General features: G+C 37.6%; 1 long non-coding RNA gene across 2 annotated transcripts in view; it reads left to right on the top strand.

Moving 5' to 3' along the window:
• LOC112132764 (uncharacterized) overlaps nt 1–20518 on the top strand; it is a 161593-nt gene extending 141075 nt beyond the window's left edge. The window contains exons 4-5 of one of the 2 annotated variants that reach the window (XR_008523983.2): nt 18949–19176; nt 20106–20509. This is a non-coding gene — a long non-coding RNA (uncharacterized LOC112132764). Of the gene's footprint in view, nt 1–18948; nt 19193–20105 lie in introns of both variants that reach the window. The other variant, XR_008523982.2, reaches the window with a different exon arrangement.
• The last annotated feature ends 282 nt before the right edge of the window (nt 20519–20800 follow it).

Consider the following 20800-nt stretch of genomic DNA (forward strand, 5'->3'; position numbering starts at 1 on the left):
CTTATCTCTACTAAAAATAAAATAAAATAGAAATTAGCTGGGTATGGTGGCTCATGCCTCTGGTCTCAGCTACTGAGGAAGCGGGAGGATAGCTTGAACCAAGGATGTTGAGGCTGCAGTGATCATGCCAGTGCACTCCAGCCTGGGTGACAGAGCAAGACCCTGTCTTAATAAATACATAAATAAATGAACAAATAAATAAATAAAAGGAGTCTCATGCTTTACCAACTAAGCTTGCCAGGCACTTAAATAATCCTTGTGTTCCTTTAAAGCTCTCCAACTCCTCATACACATTATGGGTAAGAAAATTGGAGCAAGAAAATTAGGGCTTTTTCCTTCTCCACTATCTCGTAAATACTTGGTAATATTTTTCCCCCATCCCCAAGTTCTTGCTAGGTAATTTGATAAATACATTTACCCAGAAGAGTACAGTTTAATCATTGCTTTGCATTTAACCCCTTAAACAGGTATTTGCATTCTGCCCTCGTACTTCTAGACACAAAGCCTTTCTAAGAGAGAAAGTTTAGGCCCTGAGGAGGAAGAAAAGGAAAGTAAATGGAAAAGGGTGTCTCTCAGCATTTCTCCTCAAATCATATGTCACATCATTTACTCTGCTTATACCTTAATGCTGGTCCTGAATAACTGAAAAGCTTGCATTGTGTCCTGAATTTTAAAAAGTAATGCAATATACAATCCATTCACCACTAATTCAGGTGCAATCTTGGACAAATTGCTTTGAACGATTTCAGCCACTAGGCAAGTTTAACTGCAAAATGCTCCATTCTCTGTGAGGTAAACCTCTGGGAAATATAGTGAATTTGAAATTGTAAGAGTAATTCAAATGTGTACAAAAAAGATAGAACAAAAACATGGTTTCTAAAAAATTGGTTAAAAATGCTATCCAAGTTCAATTTGAAGTACTATTATTCTAATCTTTCTATTAAAAGATAAAACATGAGAGAAAATATTACATACTTTTATAACGTTTGCTGATGCGTAGAAATGCAATTTATTTTTTAAAGAACACAAACACTACTACAATTCTTGAAAATACCAAGCTTTGAAATCATCTTAGTTAAAAATAAAGTTTTGGGAGGGGACTGCCTAGGGATGCAAAGAAAAGTATGGAATTTTGCATTTTTTTAAGTAATTATAAAATCTATTTTATAATGCCCTCACTTGTCAGAGCTAGCAGCAAACAACACTAGCCTTGTCCTTGGTTCCACTTATAAAGGTGAGGGGACAGATGGCAGAAAGATTTTAAAACCTCAAATCATGTTTTTCTCAGAATATGAAAGGGAAGTTTGACTATATCACATGATTTCAGGTGACACCAAATGAGTTCCACTGCATTTTGTTTTTCACTCATAAAGCCCAAGGTATGCTGAGGGGTCTAAAAAAAGGAACAATAAGATCCATGGGGCAACCCACAGCACACCTGGATCATTTGCTCTCTTCAAAAACCACAATCTCTCTGTATTTCTGTCTCAGTTTCCATCTCTCTCTCTCCCTTGTGCTCTCTCTCTCTCACACACACACACACACACGCAGAGTTCCAGAACTTATGGTTTTTAAGCCCATAGTGTTTTAAATTTCTTTTTATTTTTAAATGTTAATATTATTAATTTTTTTCCAGCCACAAAGTAGATAACATTTTCAGAGTCTTCCCAGTCCTCATCAGAAAGGACCAGTCAAGATGACTGAGTACTATTACTATTATTCCCTTATTACTACTATAATAAGAGAATTATGCCTTATACCCTTACATCTCTGTTAAAATGAAAAAATACACAGTGCACACACATAAATATTCTTTAAAAATTGATATGTAAATCAATAGCGCTTGATAAGGAAAAAGCTTTTTGGCATAGATTCTCAATTTATTAGACAAAACGGCATGACTACATAAAAATCTCATTAATGCAGACTTTTTACTAAGTTGGAATTTATGATCACTCAAAATAAAACTGAGCCAAAGTGTATCTAATCGTGTACAATTTTTACAAAGTTGTTTTTCTAGGCATGTAAATTCCTTTTAGATATTTTCATCTATGAGAATGCATAAAATTAGAAAGAGCTGTTAGACAGCATTCCCCTCTCCATCCCACTCCCCAAGCCTGGTTCCCTTTTTATTCATTTCCTCCGCCTCCTTAGGCAAGAATCTTAGAAGCATCCTAGATAAAAGATTGCTGGTGCCTACTCTCAAGGACTCTTTGCAAAACCACCTCACCCCAAGACATGGCCCCACATCCCTCTACCCTTTCCAGACAGTTACACATGCCCAGATTTCCAAAGCAGTTTAGACTTTCTTTTCTCTTATCATTTATCTATTCTCATTGTCATTATGTGTCATTACTCCTTCACCCTCCATCTTCTTTCTCTCCCTGGAATACAGGGTATTTCTTTTGGACTCCAGACCTTTTTACCACCTGGAATGCTCTTCTTCCAGATCATCACATGACCTGATCCTTCTTATCATTCAAGTCTCATTGGTGTTGTCACCCAATAAGAAATCCCTCCTCTGAATGCCCTGTTCCTTTACCCTGATTTCTTAGTATTTTTGCTGATACTATGTCATTTGCTTGTTTACTTGATTATTATCTATCTTCTCCCTCTCCCCTGTCCCTGCTACCACCACTAAAACGTAAGCTCTTTAGTGCTTACAACAGTGGCGGGGGCATGATAGAAATTCAATGTACATTCTTGGAATGAATGAATGAAAAATGAATGCTTATCTCCCCTACTAGACAGTGAATTTCTGCAGGGCAGGGGCCATGCCTCATTCATTTTCTTTGTGTCTAACATTTTGGGTAAAGGGAAATCTAGTAGGGTTCAATAAATGGTCGCTAAATAAATGATCTATTAATCACAGAATAAATAATAATAATATTTTTATTATACACCCAGGAAAATGTTGAGCTTAAAGAGATTATCTGCCTAGATTTGGTTAGACAGTTTTAGAAAGGGCAACAAAGGCAGGACAGCTGCAGGGACTCAGATTTAGGGAGTGGATCTGAGTCTCTTAAACTTTCATTGTCTGTTTCAAATTGAAAGAGGTGAAGTGATTTATCCATGGTGTTTAAAAGTAATAAAATTATATCTTTTTAAAACAAAATGTATTTAATTCTTTGCAACACTACAGGCCAGCCTTCTTTCCAAGGCCACAAAAATTGTGACTTTTATATGCTGTGAGGCTCAGAAAGGTTGCCAAGTGTTCAATGCTAAAACTTGAGGTCCTCAAAGAGAGTGGGCAGTTTAGCGCAGAGGCCAAAGCCAGGAGAGCTGGATAGACAATCTATCACAGCCCTGTCATATCACCAGAGGACTGAAACTCTCTAGGGACAAAGGGTTGCTGCCCTTGGGAAAAACTCTTTAGTTATGTTGATTATATTTACCAAACCAAATATTGTGACATGCAATCTAAGCAGATCTGTGTACAATACATAGAATGTCTGAATCTAATGCCAGCTTAGAAAATCTGGGGCTAACATTTGCAATATTCATAGGAGAACAAATTAGTTTGCATACTCTACCATAGTTGGCTGAAGTGTCCCACAAAACTTCTCATCCCTTCCAACAGTATTTGATTTTATTGATTCCAAATTTTAGTTCAGTTTTGAGGTGTCTTAATACTCCTCAAAGGATCCTCACATTTTGAATTTGTTCTGATATCTAGGAGATATTATCTTAGAGATGGATTATGAATGTATCTACTTGGAGTTTCATTAGGGCTGAATCACAGTTTCAGAGGAGAAAAAGCCAGAAGGTTCTTCTCAACTCTGAGATTCTGTGGTTCTGTGATTCAATTCTTTGGAGCCTAATGACCCCAGTTTGAACTGATATACACTGGTAGGTGAAGTGATAGGACAGAGGAATGGATGCTGGAAACTGATGACAGAAGTCTGAAGTCCTCCTATGACACTTGGCCTCATGAAACGGGAAAAGACTTCTACTTTCTTACCTCAAAAGTCTGTGCTAGAGAAGTTAGCTACTGTGTATGGGTAATTGCCCCCACTCCGGACTCTAAACCTCTACCTAGGCCACACCCTATTTCTAGAAAACTGTTATCATCACCAGATCATCAAGGTTATCTCCTTTCTTCCCTTACACAGTCTTTAGAATCCACTCCCACCATGTTGCCTCTCCTAAGCAACAAGAGAGCAAGTAGAATACCTGCCCTGGGTTTTGTGTCCTAGGTAAATTACTTATCTACTCTGCGTATACATGGTCTCAATGAGCAAAGATGTGTTGTTTCCAGTTTCTATTTCTGAGCATATAATTGAAAACATATCAAACTCGGCCTCAGCAAAATTGGGAGGTGGAAAGTATGGGTCAAATTGGTCATATTTTCTGGGTGAGAGGACCATGAGCCAAGTTACATTAAAAGGCCTGGCAATCAGTTTCAAGACATTCAACACTCAATAGAGAAACTGCAAGAAAGTGGGGAAAGTCATACGTATTTTAAAAATTACCTTTATCTTTTAATCAGACAACCCCTAAATTGTCAACCAACTAAAATATACTATACATTGAAGCACATTGATACTCAAAGTGCGGCCCATGGACCAGCAGCATCTCTCAGGAGATTGTCAAAATGCAGAATCTTCCCTTGAGCCCAGGAGTTCAAGGTAACAGTGAGCCATGATCATGCCACTGTACTCCAGCCTGGGCAACAGAGCAAGACTCTGTCTCAAAAAAAAAAAAAGCAGAATCTTGAGCACCACCCAGGACCTACTGGATCTGAATCTGTATTTTCAAAAGATATCTAAGTGATTGGTACATGACTTAAATCTTGTAAAAGACTTTCCAAGACCAGCAATCCTCAAAGTGTGCTTTCCAGACTAGAAGCATCAATTGGCATCAACTGAAACCTTATTAAAAATCAGAACCATGTGCCCATTCCAGACCTACTCAGTCTAAAATTTTGGAGTAAGGACCAGTAATCTGTGTTTGGTTTTTTGGCTTTTTTGTTTGTTTTGATTTTGGGGTTTTTTTTTTTGTTTTTTTTTTTTGTAGATAGAGTCTGTCTCTGTCGTCCTGGCTGGAATGCAGTGGCGCAATCTCAGCTCACTGCAACCTCCGCCCACTGGGTTCAAGTGATTCTCCTGCCTCTGCCTCCCGAGTAGCTGGGACTACAGGCGCCCACCACCGCGCATGGCTAATTTTTGTATTTTTAGTAGAGATGGGGTTTCGCCATGTTGGTCATGCTGGTCTCGAACTCCTGACCTCAGGTGTTCCACTTGGGCCTCCCAAAGTGCTGGGATTCCAGGCGTGAGCCACAGCACCTGGCTTCAGTAATCTGTGTTTTAACATACCCTCAGTGATTCTGATATATCCTCAATTTGGAGAATTTCTGCCTCTGGCCTTTTTCAATTTATATTAAAGAAGAGCCATCTTTTGACAAAAGTTAATTTAATTCTAAATGTTTTAAGTGACTAAGAGAACAATATACCTATCTGGACAATTTTTTAAAATATTGTGACAATGCCCACCAGTATTTTCCAAAGATATATCCTTATGATTTTATTTAAGCACTAGTCAGAATTGATGAACGTGTATGTTGAATACCATTTGCTAATTCATCTGGCATCTGGCAAAACCGTATCACATTAATGCGATGGATGATCCTGCTTCTTTCGAATGAGAAAACTTCCACATGGAGGCACAGTAATTATTCCTGAAGGAATGAACATAATGTAAACTGTCACTATGGATAAGTTTTGTGGGCAAAGGATGCCCAGGAGAAAGGCATTATGTTAAGCCTTTATTCTCAGCAATGGTGCTCTGCAGCCTTACTCCCACTTAAAGTCATTATCAGAGCTGCCTAGACCTTTCTGCCCTTTGTGACTTTGGGCTTCATTTAGTGGGTTATGGGATGTTTCAAACCTCTACTTAACGCATTTGAAATATTTTCTACTTTGAAACTTTTTCTCCCTTCAAAGGCAAGGTAGCTATTAGCATCAAGAAGAAACCAAAATGAGCACAACAAATACTCAAGTGTCTTTCACAAATGTAGTTTTGCCCAGATGAATTTTTAAAGGTATTTTACGAAGAATGTTAAAATACATGAAGTTATTTTCTAAGTCAACCCACCTAGCAATGTTATTTCTAGAAATGTATATTAAAATATATCCCCAGATGAATATATAGACATATGTACAAGAACATTCATTACAGCATAGATTGCTGAAAACAGCAAAATGTCCACAGTCACAAGGAGTAACCAACCAGAGCAAGTTCCCTTGGGGAGGCCTCTGGCGTGTGCCAGGAACCAGCTCTTTAGTTTCCAGATTATGAGAGAAACAAGTGTATCAGTCTCCTAGGGATGCCATAATAAAATACTGCAGACTGGGTGGCTTAAACAACAGAAATTTGTTTTCTCACAGTTCTGGAGGTTAGAAGTCCAAGACCAAGGTGTCCACAGGTTTGATCTCCCCTCAGAACTCCCTCCTCAGCTTTCAGACAGCTGCCTTCTGACTGTGTCCTCTTACGACCCTTCCTCTGTTGGTACACATCCCTGGTGTCTCTTCCTCTTCTTATAAGGATATCAGTCATGTTGGATTAGGATACGTCCCTAACGGCCTCATTTTAACTTCTTTAAGACCTGTCTCCAAATATGTTCACATTCTGAAGTCCTGGGGAATGGAATTTTAACATATAAAATTTGGGGATACCATTCAATCCACAACAACCAGTCAGTCTTAGAGAGTAGCTGGGTCATAGAGGGTTATTTACTAAATGGTTCAGAAGTACTTTAATATTTTCAAAACTGGTACAGTTTTCAGTAAGTAGTGGCTGATTATTAACCCTGGCATGGGCTCTGCAACAATTGTAAAAACATGTTGTGAAAAACCTTAAAGGTTGGAGGAGCCCCTTCAGGAACCTCCAAGATTGAAGATTGAGGCTAAGTAGGTGGGCTCTGAGACTATTTCTGGAATTTAGTTATTTTACATCTAATAGACCAAATGATGTGCTGTGGTTATAAACATAGGATTTGGAATCAGAAAGAGTTTGCATTTCTGTTTCCTACCTGTAAAATAAAAATGATAATAGTACCTATCCCTAAGATTGTAAGCAATAAGATAATGATATAAAATGTTAATATGCCAGACTCAAAGTAGATACTCAATAAACAAGACATTATTGTACCTTTATATAAGCTTACTTTTCTAAATAGTCTTACACACACACAAACACACAAACACACACACACATACGGTGTTCCTTATAACAACTGTACTAGGCCTCTAAAGACACTTTTAGTTCTAGAACTCTTATTCTAAGTGATACTTGGCCACAAGTGATTCACAATAAAGGATTGAAATTTTTAAGTACATTTATTGCTTTTATTATAAAAATAAATTGTGCTTTCCTACTCTATGGGAATTCTACTTTTAGCAGTCACATTGCTTGATTTAACTGGCAAGTATTAAAATAACAGTGTAGTGCTCACTTGATAAAACATTGCAACTTCTGTTAGATTACTTTTTATATTTTTTTAAACTGCCATTTATGTATTACAAATCGAATTAAGTAATATGTAATCATTAAAATAATGAAATATGTATTTTATGTACCAATACGGAATAATCTTAAAGATGTATTAGTGATGAAAGCAAAGTACACAGAAATACTCAGAGTATATGTTTTTTAAAAATAGGTTTTTATATTGCTTAAATTTTTACCATGTGTATGAATTACCTTTTGAAAAAAATAGATTTTCTCTCACAGTAAAATATAAAAGGAGAGAACAGATGCTCAAGATTTCATTTTCAAACAGAAATCGCAATCAACAGCACCAGTAGCAGCTGCTATTTATCTGTATTTGATAAGAGCAAAGCAACAGATAAAAATGAAAAATAAACTAAATGAAAAAGGCATCTACAGAGATCAAATTCCAGGCGACTCCTTTCCCAGTTGCCTTTGTTGTAAGTTCCACAATAGTTTCTCAGCACTAAGAAATTCTCTGATTTAATGGAAACAACAAAGGATGTGGCATCAGACTGAGCTGGGTTCCAATTCTACTCTTCTGACTTTCTAACTCTGCAAACACAGAAAAATCCTTTTACCCTCTGAACCTCATTTTCATCAGCACACAAGCATCAAAATGTCTGTCCTTCCACCACTTAGAGTGGTTTTGAGGCTTAACTGAAATTACATATATACAAGTGCAAGGCAAACAATATAGACCAATATGCACCTTTATCTTATTCATAAATTTCTATTTAGCTTGTGGGATACAGATATGCATTCATTAATTTATTCAACAATAACAAATAGACCCTTCTAAATACTGGAACTAAAATACATAGCAGAACACATTCATTCTCTGCCCTTTTGAAGCATAGACTCTCGTAGAAAGATAGAAGACAGAACAGACATCCATCACATTAAATTGTGACAAATGCTATGATACAGATAGACAGGATACCCTAGAAATGTGTATAAGGCACATATACTCACCAAAGATGTCTGGGAAGGCTTCTGGAGGAAGTCATGTTCAAGTGTGGCCTGATGAAAGAATAGGAGTTCACTAAGTGACCCAGGGGAATGTCGTAGGCTTCCCACTGGCTTGGCTGACCCCTGAAAGATAAAACCTGACAGGTGAACAGTGCAAGTTGAGGGATCTCAAAGCAGCTCCCCTTGCATTTGACTTGTTACAGCCAATCTCTTCCATTCCTCTCATGAAAGTAGTTGTTGGACACAATTAAGAAATGTGAAAATGGCAGCTCAGAGAAAAGAAGTTGAAGGTCACATAGCTACTGAGTGGCAAAGCCAAGATTTTGATTGTCCCAAACATTTGAAACACTCAATTGATGGAATTTTTTATTTTTATTTATTTTTTATTAATATATATTGATCAGTGGAGTGTGTCTTATGATATTGAAATTCTGACTCAGCACTGGGTATGTCTAGGATTTCAGCCACACTGCAATACATAGAAGAGTGCTTGGTGCATAATAAGTATTCAGTAAATATCTCTTGAATGAATTAATAAACCCCAAGTTTGAAGGATCACTTAGAGGCATCCTTTGTCTTTTGAATAATTAATTCATGCTGCCATCCTTGAATTGAAATTAAAGCATTTTAAAGGTCTTAGGGAACTTCAGAATCCTCCCAAACCAGGGTGTTTTGAAACTGGATTGGATCTTATTTCTTTCTACAAAATGCTAAGGAGGCATCATGGCATGTAAAGCCAACTCCATCAAGAAGTCCACTTGGGCTCTGAGATGTGTAAGAAATGACACTGCACAAGAGTCCAACTGAATAATTCAGGAAATAGGCCAAAGGATTAAAAACAGTATCATGTAAGGATTAGGAATTTAGCTTAAGACATGGCTCCCTAGTATAACGTCAACATGACTCATTCATTTTGAGTTGGCTGAAGAAATTTTAGATGCATTTTGAAAGATCATCTGGCTTTCCTCTTACAACATAGATTTGATCCTTGCACCATCCAAACCAAACAGTCTAATGCACTGAAAAATGTGCCTGAGAAGGAAAAACAGAATCATCATGACTTTTTCCTTTTCCTTCTACCTGAAACCTAGGTGTGAGGTTCTTGAGAAATTAGTCTTAGTACATTGACCAAACACTAATGCTTTCTGGAAAATTTTGTTCTTCTGGAATTGCACGGAGTATACTTTTAAACATGGCATCTGCATCTTAGATGCCCTATTTTAAGTCTGATTAATCTAATCCGGGGAGGTAAATTAGGCCCTTTAAGTATTCTATTAACTTTCTCCTACCCCGAACGGAAAATTTATTAAATTATCTTTATGTGTTCCAAGAAACAAACTTTGAAACTGGCCAGCAAGCTTGTAAGAGCCTAATGATGATCGCGGCATGAGTTTCCATCAGCTTTTGGTGTTATTTTAATACAATCCAAATGTAGACTTAAGCTATTAGTGTGTACTCATGTTCTCTCTCTCCCTGTGCCTGTCTCTTTCTCTTCCTTAACATACAAACACATGCACACACTGCCACTTTCTCTTTCTCAACACACACAGGCTTGAATAATTTCTATTTATTTCTCAGTTCTCCTTTCCTCTCAGAATTCCTTTCCTGACCCCCAAATCTAGGTTCAGGTGTTCCGCTAATGCACTCTTACTGCAACAGCTAACTTGTCCATCTCTACACTAGTCTGCAGACAATATGACAGGGACTGTTTTTGTAATTGACCTCTGTATCCCCTGGGCCCTGGCAAAGTACCTAGTATGTGGAAAGCACTCAATACATTTTTGTTAAATAAGGAAATGAATGAGTGCATTAATCTAGCCCTTGTATGCTTAGATCTGCCAAAAGACAAAGCTACAACAAATTTATCTTAAAGATCTCAATTGGCTTTATTGCAATTTTAGAATTGGGCAACACTTCATTCCATAAAATAGAATAAGTATTCCAATAAGCTGAGCCAAGAGTTTGGTTTTATAGACAGAGAAGAACTGAAGAAAGCAGAAATGTAGAACAAAATGTGGTCATTTCAAAGCTATTTCTCTTGTAAGGCAGGAACAGGGAAACAATAGAGAAATAACTGGTTGCTTAACATCAGGTTACTTCAGGTTATCTTCCCTTTAAAGATTAAAGGCAGAGGGAACTTCATTATCCTGTAGATTGAAACCTGTCTGTTTGGGAAATTAAGCTGTTATCTCTCCTTTTGGGCTTCTCCAAAGGTTAGATAACTACTCAGTTTTGGTTTGGTAATGTGGAACCACAGCATGAGCGACTCCATTTTGATTTTTAGTCTGATCCATTGGGGTCTAGTGTAGGAGTGTAGCTCAAAACAATGACCTCCTATAATTTTTTATTTACCAGAAATAAAAGGAAATATACAAATGTAATCCATTCCTTGATGATCCTCTATCAAGAAGTAAGTCATTAATTTCCCCAGTTAAAAAAACAATTCATCTTCCTAGAACCTCTGGAATGAACAGTTTTAGAGCCCAAACTAAAAAATACATACAGTCAAGCTAACTCTGTTTAATTAAATGTTTTCCATAAGTATTGAAAAACAACTTTTGAGCAATGTGAGTAGCTATTGTATACAAAAGTTAGGTAGAATATAATATTATCCTTATTTTTCAGCAATTATATATTTATAATATATACTTGTTTCACAAAACAAGAGAGAAACATGCAGATTTTTTTTATTCCCAGTTTAGTGGCTCTTCAATACAACATGCCACTAACAAAAAGGTATTAAAAAGAACCAAAAGAAAATTCAAAATTCAGAAATGGCACAAAAGATGATCTTTGTTGTAAATAAGAAAATAACAGAAGCCAATTTCTACAAGCATGCACTAAAACATATAGGGAAAATACCGTACATCATAATTTAGTCCCTAGGACCAATTTTGAAAGTCAAAACTTCGTTTTATACCTCTGCATTTCACAAGATCACATACCAAGGAACATATGAGGTCTTCAATTCTTGGGAACTAAGTCTGTGGTTTACCTCTCAAGGTCTCTCCCAGGTTTTTGTTATCACTGGCAACAGAACCACTGTTGGAAGCCCACTGCAGAATTAAGAATTCACACAATCTGAAACTGCTTATGTCAGGCCTTTCATAAGGGTGAAAATAATATTCAACAACTTTCAGCATGTGCTTACCACATCTGCACCCATTTTGGGTCAATCAGAAAAAAAAAATGCTGGAAAGAAATAAGCCACCCATTCAAAAGTAAAAACAGGGAAAGCCAGCTGCATACAAACCCTGCAGATTGTGCTGATGAGATCCATGGATGGGCAGAAAGAGCTGCTTCAGGAAAAGAAAATCTAACTTCTGAGCAAAAAGGCTCAGAACATAGATAGGACAAAAATGCTCTCCATTAAATGCAATTCCTAAGAATTCAGGGAAGGTGTTTTATTCTATCCCAAAAGTAATTACAAAATAGTCTTTCTTTCTCATATGTACTGATTGATTCATTGATTGACTGTACCCCCTCATCATGTTTTTTATTGAAAGAAATACGGAGAAGCACAAAGAAGTAAAGATTTTAAAAAATCACTCACGATCTCATCACTCAGTAATACCTGTTACATGTCCACTGATGGCTAAAATCTCACCCACAATTCCTCACGGCCATCAATAAATTAGAGAGAGAACTTTTTCTATTAAACTTTCTTCCAAAGAATTCATGTCAGTTCTTTCTACAATCAAACTTCTCTTTCAGTATGAGTTTTTAATCAGCAAGACAAAACTCAAGATAGAATCTAGTGTATTCCATAGTTGTTCAAATTGTTTAACAGCTTAAGTTTCTCGCCTTTGCACTGAGTGAATTGAGACACAATTATGCTGGAATAGGAATAGATCTAGAGGGGTCCAAGCTCACGCTGGTGTCTCAGAGATATGAGGGAGATAGTTGAGTCCGAAGGCACACCTCCAGGGTCTAAATGATGAATCACGTCTGCAATTGATCTGCCTTCTTTGCTGTTTGCTCGTTAGGTTAGAGTTCCAGGTTTAATTTTGGCATAAACCAGTTACTTTTCTCTTTCCCAAAGGCCACAGAGAGCAACATTAACTGGTTGTCTCTCAAAAGGTGCCATTCATTAATGAAGAGATTGAGAAAGATCATCTAGATGCATTTGTACAAAATAATCCGGGTAGGAAATGGACTCTTCTGATGGTTATTCCATCTCAGGCACATTATCTACATTACATAATGTAACCTTAAGAGTAGAATAATTGTTATTATTATTAGATGAGAAAATGAGATGCAGGGAGATTAGTAACTAATGCAAGACAATACTGCTGATAGAATCAGGATTTAAAACTCCAAATCCATGCTTTTCCCACTATATTACCTTACCTGGCTGGGAGAACAAATCTCAAATATGCCTATTTGATGATAAATGTGTGAGAATATATATATATACACACACACAAACATATATATATGCACATATATATATAAAGTAGGTATATTATGTGTGTATATCTCACAGTGACTCCAAATTTTTATTTTTATTTTTATTTTTTGGAGACAGGCTTGCTGTTATCTCCCAGGCTGGAGTACAGTGGTGCAATCTCGGCTCACTGCAACCTCTGTCCCGTGGATTCAAGTGATTCTCCTGCCTCAGCCACCCAAGTAGCTGGGATTATAAGTGCCCGCTACCACATCTGGCTAATTTTTGTATTTTTAGTAGAGACGGGGTTTACCATGTTGGCCAGGCTGATCTCGAACTCCTGACCTGAAGTGATCTGCCTGCCTCAGCCTCCCAAAGTGCTGAGGTTACAGTTGTGAGCCACCACGCCCAGCCGACTCCAAAATTCTTAAGGTCCTATAATACCAAAGTCAAAATTCCCAGGGAATTTTTAGTAAAACACATCAATCTCATATCTGTATGTTATTTATGTAAGAATGGCACCTCTATTTATATGGTTTTCATGATAATTAAACAAGAAAGTGGGGATGTGATGTATAAACTATAAAGCACCATGAACACATAAAACATTATTGTTTGAAGAGTCTTTGAGGCCTTAGTTGACAAAAAAAAAAAAAAAAAAAAAAAGCTCTGCAAACAATAAATCAGTCAGTATTGACAGTGAATTTCAAAAACGTTTACATTTCTTCTAAACTATCTGGTGAACATGCCTTTCAAATCCTTGTTCAAGTCACTCAATCCATAACAATTTATGGAATCCTTTTATATTTTGACAACAAGTCTATACACATACAAACCCGTTTTCCTTTTGTGAGATTTCCATAAGTCATCTGTCATTAAACCTATCTAGGAATGGAAGTAGAATGTATCCAGCAGTTCAAGTTGTCACTAGTCAGTGCTATGTGATGTGGGATAATGCCTACTCCAATCTCTCTGCAAGCTAAGAAAAAAATCGTTTTCTACATTCTCCTTGCTGGACCTCTGGATGCACAGAGGGAGAGCAGATGTGACTGGGCTGGTCAGTAGAAATATTTACTTATCTGATGGCATGAATAGCCAAATGAGCTAAAATTGGCCATGAAAACTGGTTTCTATCAATAATATTAATACATTTCCTGGATCAAAATCTTAACTCTAAAAGGCTGAGCTTTATAAGGGATAACTGACATTTTCTTAAAAATTGCTCAACATGACATGTACTGAACCTGTCAAACTGCTGGGAAAATTACAGAAAATAAATTTTAGGGTAACTGGAAAAATACCTTTGGGAAAATGATTTATTATTTCCAATAAGGAATGAGGAGGTGAAAAATGAGATATAAAAAGACAAGGAGACGAACAAGAAAGGAAAATGGAAAAGAAGAAAAGAGAGAGAAAGAATGCATCCCATGCCAACTTAATTCGACCATCCACTATCGCATGCAAAGGCCCAAGTAAGGTATTTGGGAGGCTACAGAGAAAAATAAAACGCATCCATGCAACACATTCAACAATTATTTATGGAGCTAGGAAAGAAGCAACTATCTAATATGCCACAGCAACTGGAAATATATCTAAGATTACCTGAATGAAAAGTAAATCAGAAGTGTACTTGAAAAGTAATCTCTTTATTTAAACAATTGTTGAAGGACGATATTTTCTTAAAGAAGCAATCTTGGTCTTTTCCTGAAACAGAACTGAGTGATGGCTGTTACTTGTGTCTAATCAGATTGGCCCAGAACCACCATGCACAGAGAACACTCCATCATCTTTTAGCAGGGCCAACATCATATAGACAATTGAGTGGGGATAGTAACTTTCCAGGGGTTTTCTGATTTTAGCATCATACCGCACAGGGATAAATGAGCTGTAGTTTCCCACATTTAAGTTCTAAATTCAGCTATGTCACTAATTACCCTTGAGATAATTACAGTCGATGACCCAGCATTTATTTTTTATCTTAACAAGATTTTGACTCAATACATAGTATTTTCAAATGTTATTTTGAAAAAAATCTCTGAAATAATTATATAATGAACATTCAATTCTTAGATCTTTCTACTTTGAATAAGTAAATATAAATGTATTTCAGTTAAAAGGCTTAAGAGTAGGATGAGTCAAGAATAGCTTAAGTCATGAATCACTTAAGAACAAGGATACATTCTGAGAAATGTATTATTAGGTGATTTTGTTGATGTACAAACATCATAGAGTATACTTACACAAACCTAGATGGTATAGCCTATGACACACCTAGACTATATGGCTATATGGCTATATTGCCCCTTAGCTATAAACCTATACAGCATGTTACTGTACTGAATACTCCAGGCAATTGTAACACAATGATAACTATTTGATAACTATTTGTGTATCTAATTGTATCTACACATATGAAAGGTACAGTAAAAATACCATAATCTTATGGGACCATAGTTGTATATGTGGTTCACTGTTTGTCAAAATGCCATTAGTGGCACTTGACTGTTTTGTGAACATGAAAGAGTAACTGGCCTACAAAACTTCATTAAATTGTTCCTATATCTTCTTGACCACATCCAAAAATCTGCCAGCTAAGCTTCAAATTTAAGTGTATGCATTGTTTTAAAGAATTGCTGCTGGGTGCAGCGGCTCAAGCCCATAATCCCAGAACTTCAGGAGGCCGAGGTAGGTAGATCATCTGAGGTCAGGAGTTCAAGACCGGCCTGGCCAACATGATGAAACCCTGTCTCTACTAAAAATACAAAAATTAGCTGGGTGTGGTGGTACACGCCTATAATTCCAGCTACTAGGGAGACTGAGGCAGGAGAATTGCTTGAACCCGGGAGGGGGAGGTTGCAGTGAGCCAAGATTGCGCCACTGCACTCCAGCCTGATGACAGAGCAAGACTCCATCTCAAAAAAAAAAAAAAGAATCAGGCTGGGCGCGCTGGCTCACACCTGTAATCCCAGCACTTTGGGAGGCCAAGATGGGCAGATCATGAGGTCAGGAGCTCGAGACCAGCCTGGCCAACACAGTGAAACCCTGTCTCTACTAAAAATACAAAAAATTAGTTGGGCATGGTGGTGGGCACCTATAATCACAGCTACTCAGGAGGCTGAGGCAGGAGAATCACTTGAACCCACGAGGCGGAGGTTACAGTAAGCCGAGATTGCACCATTGCACTCCAGCCTGGGTGACACAGTGAGACTCTGTCTCAAAAAAAAAAAAAAAAAAAAGAATCACTGCTGTAAAACCACAGGATTAATATCAGAAAAATGAAGCTGCTCTTATGCACTGGTTTCCAAATGAAGCATACAGCTATATTTTGGCTGAACAAAGTTCAAATGTTTCTGACTTTGTTTCTGCCAAGATTTATTCAAAACGTGTTTCTAGTGCCTCTGGGAAAGAAATTGTATCTGGAAAAGACAATAACTGGCACTATAAATAATGAATAAATGAGTACAAATTCCCAGGAAACACCTCAAATTATTCTGTGTAAATCAAAAAGACATGTGGTTGAATTCATAACATGTATATTTTAACTCGCTTCATTAAAAAGCATATTTTCTCTAACAGTAAATATATATACAGACTCTAAGCATGCTTACCTAGTCCTCCACACCCACTCAGCCATATGGAGAGAAAGGAAATTCCTAATTTCCAAGGGAACACCTATCAAGTATCAAGAAGCCATTAGGAGATTATTATTGGCTGTACAGAAACCTAAAGAGGTGGCAGTCTTACACTGCTGGGGTCATCAGAAAGGAAAGGAAAGGGAAATAGAAGGGAACCGCCAAGCGGATATTGAAGTAAAAAGAGCACAAGGCAGGACCCTCCATTAGAAATGCTTATAGAAGCACCCCTAGTATGGGGTAATCCCCTCTGAGAAACCAAGCCCCAGTACCCAGCAGGAAAAATAGAATAGGGAACCCCATGAGGACATAGTTTCCTCCACTCAGGATGGCTAGCCACCGAAAAAGGGAAAATACTTTTGCCTGCAGCTAACCAATGGAAATTACTTAAAACCTTTCACCAAGCCTTTCACTTAGGCATTGATAGTACCCATCGGAGGGCCAAATCATTATTTACAAGACCAGTCCTTTTCACAACTATCAAGCAGATAGTCAGGGCCTGTGAAGTGTGCCAAAGAAATAATGCCCTGCACTGCAGGCCATACATTTCAATCCCTGTATCTTCAACCTCCTTGTTAAGTTTGTCTCTTCCAGAATCAAAGCTGTAAAACTACAAATGGTTCTTCAAATGGAGCCCCAGATGTAGTCCATGACTAAGATCTACCGTGGACCCCTCGACCAGCCTGCTAGCTTGTGCTCCGATGTTAATGACATCGAAAGCACCCCTCCTGAGGAAATCTCAACTGCACAGCCCCTACTATGCCCCAATTCAGCAGGAAGCAGTTAGAGCCGTAGTCAGCCAACCTCCCCAACTGCACTTGGGTTTTTCCTGTTGAGAGCAGGGACTGAGAGACAAGACTAGTTGGATTTCCTAGGCCGACTAAAAATCCCTAAGCCCAGCTGGGAAGGTGACCGCGTCCACCTTTAAACACGGGGCTTGAAACTTAGCTCACACCCGAACCAATCAGAGAGCTCACTAAAATGCTAATTAGACAAAAACAGGAGGTAAAGAAATAGCCAATCATCTGTCGCCTGAGAGCACAGCGGGAGGGACAATGATCAGGATATAAACCCAGGCATTTGAGCCAGCAACGGCAAACCCCTTTGGGTCCGCTGCCTTTGTATGGGAGCTCTGTTTTCACTCTATTAAATCTTGCAACTGCAAAAAAAAAAAAAAAAAATCATATTTTCTCAAAAAATGCTTCATACAGTCTAAATGGTCACTTTAGTTCAATGTTATTTGTATCTAACATCAGTTATGTGATATCAGTTTATGTTTTTCTAAATATCAAAGGGAACAAAATGTTATTTCAAGGGTTAAAACAAAAGCAGAATTTGCCCAGATCCACCATGAACAGAGAGCATACATCACATGGTAACAGGGCCAACATCACATAGATTACAAAGATCCTCTTTATGCACGAAGAGAGAGGGGAAGTGAATTATTGTAGAAATGGTTTCTGTTAATTAAAGAACATTTTTTTATTATTAATTATTTATTTTTTTTTAGATGAAGTGTTGCTCTTGTTGCCCAGGCTGAAGGGCAATGGTGCAACCTCGGCTCACCACAGCCTCCGCCTACTAGGTTCAGACAATTCTCCTGCCTCAGCTTCCTGAGCAGCTGGGATTACAATCAAATGTAGAATTAAATAAGCAAAAAAAGGATTGAGCCTTTCCATTTAATAGCAAGCTATATGACAGCTACCAAATATTCTAGAGCAAATAAATCTTGGAGAAATAAGGAATGGAGGGGTATTTGTCCCCTTGTGTGGGCTTTAACCACATGGAAAGCCCAGTTTCTCATTTAATCTAATACATTTGCACCCAACAAATCCCATAGCCTTGGAGGCAGATCAAGAACTTACTACTGTCACCCCTCTAGAAATTTGAGCATCACTCCAGTCTCCCAGTGAGTTTTCTCGAGAGGAAAAAGAGAAAATATTAAATACCAACATCATCACCTGTAAAGGCTATGTTTTGTTTGTTTCTTTGTTTGTTTGAGAAGGAGTCTAGATCTGTCGCCAGGCTGGAGTTCAATGGTGCAATCTCAGCTCACTGCAACCTCAGCTTCCCAGGTTCAACCGATTCTCCTGACTCAGCCTCCTGAGTAGCTGGGATTACAGGCATGCACCTACACACACAGCTTAGTTTTGTATTTTTAGTAGAGACGGGTTTCACCTTGTTAGCCAGAATGATCTCGATCTCCTGACCTTGTGATCCACCTACTTCGGCCTCCCAAAGTGCTGGGATTACAGGCGTAAGCCACCGCGCCCAGCCAAGGCTATGTTTTTAATCAAGTTTTTAATCACTTTAAATAACAGATAATAGTCTTATTTGGATTATGATGACGATAGCAGAATGTTTTTTGGGATTTTTTTTGACTATTTTACTTTTTAAATGGGTCTGTTACAATTTTATTTTAGTTTAATTCTCTTGAAATGTTTTTATGAAGCATCTCTTTTGTTCCAGGTACCATGAAAAGACACAGCCATTAACATATGTATTCAACTAAACACAGAGCATTGACTTGAAACCATACGCGATCAGAATGAAGACAATACTATAAAGAACTACAGGGAGAAACTAATATCGTCAGGGTGGGGAGGATAATGGAGAAAACAAAGAAGGAAGCATTATACCTGGGACTCCAGGGAGAGAAGGAAACGGGCAAAGAAGCACATGAACATGAAAGTGCAGGTGTGTTGACACACGGGTAAGTGAAAGGACATTAGGTTAAAAATATAGTTATGGGCCACATTATGAAAATCCTTGAATGTCATGTTGAGGAATTCAGACCTTATCCTCCCTCAGTCAAATTTGTGGGGGATGGATAGAAACATGTAAAACTTTTACTGTATTTTATGTATTCTAAGATGTACATTTTTCACTTTTTTACAATTCTGCCATTACAATGCATCTTTCAATGGATAGTTCTACAGTAGGAGTTGTGACATAATTGTCATTGTCTACACTTGCAACTTATATTTTCCATCTTATGCATGCACAGGAATGATACATAATAAAAATCTGACAAAGTAAGTCTAAAAGAGACTACAGCTATAAAATGAAAAAGTCTAAATGATAAGAATTATTTTATAGCTTAGTTGGTAGCACTTTTTTTCTGGTTTGGTGATACGTAAAATGAATATGTGGTAGATTGCTTTAAATATGTACTGGTCATATTGTGAAATGCTTAAACAGGGAATGGCATGATCAAATTTGTTTCCAAAGAATATTTCCTGTGAAATGCTAGTGGATATACTGGAAAAGGGAGATGTGAAGTCCAGTGACAAAGCTGAAAGCTATTCTAAGTCTAGACAAGAAAAGATGGGGTATGAACTGTAGTCATGGCAGTAGGGATTCTAGCGAAAGAGTCAAGATGCATTTTAACAGTATAGTTGATAAGAATCAGTGCCCATCTTGATGTCATCTGATGAGGGAGAAGGACTTAACAGTAACTTCTTTAAGATTTTGTGATGTTGTTGTTTGTTTTTGTTTGTTTACTATTGTCTGAATTCGTTATTCATTGAAATCAAAGTTCTGGTGTAGGGAAACAATCTTGTAAATAGTCATGCTGTCAAAAAAAAGGAAATGAAATGTTTTTCTCCCTCTGGTTTTATCAACAGGCCATTTTATAAGAGCTGTCATTTTGGTCCATCTACATAGTCTTTATGACTTTGAGGATGACCTGTGGCTAACACTAATAATCTGACCCATAAAACCACTCATCCAGACAACCAGCTGAGCCACCAGCTTAAATTTCCCAGGAGATTGACCTTTGCACCAAAATTACTGGGGAGACTTTTGGAAGATCTGTTTTATTTCCAGGGTCATCGGTATTTATTTGAGGAACTAAAGTCATGATCTTCAACATCCATAACTTTCTGACACCAAATAAGCCTCCTGATGGGGCCACAACATGGACCAAAAAGGAAGGACAGCATGCTCAGAGGAATTTAGTTTTGGAAAACTGCTATAGTCCTACACATTTAATAGCTGTCTTTAAGCATGATTAAAATAAAGCACCATAATCAACGTGTGAGAGTCTCTCTAATGTTTATTTTTTCTTTGGTGTACTTTTAATAAAATCAAAAGGCAAGACTGAGATCTCTCAGAGAAGAGTTTGATTTTTCAGGAAAACAAAGAGGTTGACTAGGAATGGAATGATCCCCTAAAAGGCTCACAGAATCTAATTGCATGGTAATTATCACTTTTGGCAAAGAAATCATCTTATTAACCACCTTGTAACTCCTAGGTAACTAGGACATTGGAATCCAGAACTCTCAAGAACAAAGGCTGTGTAACATGATGGATCATGCCA

The sequence above is a fragment of the Pongo abelii genome, chromosome 2, assembly GCF_028885655.2.
Source record: "Pongo abelii isolate AG06213 chromosome 2, NHGRI_mPonAbe1-v2.0_pri, whole genome shotgun sequence".
In the NCBI taxonomy this organism is placed as follows: Eukaryota; Metazoa; Chordata; class Mammalia; order Primates; family Hominidae; genus Pongo; species Pongo abelii.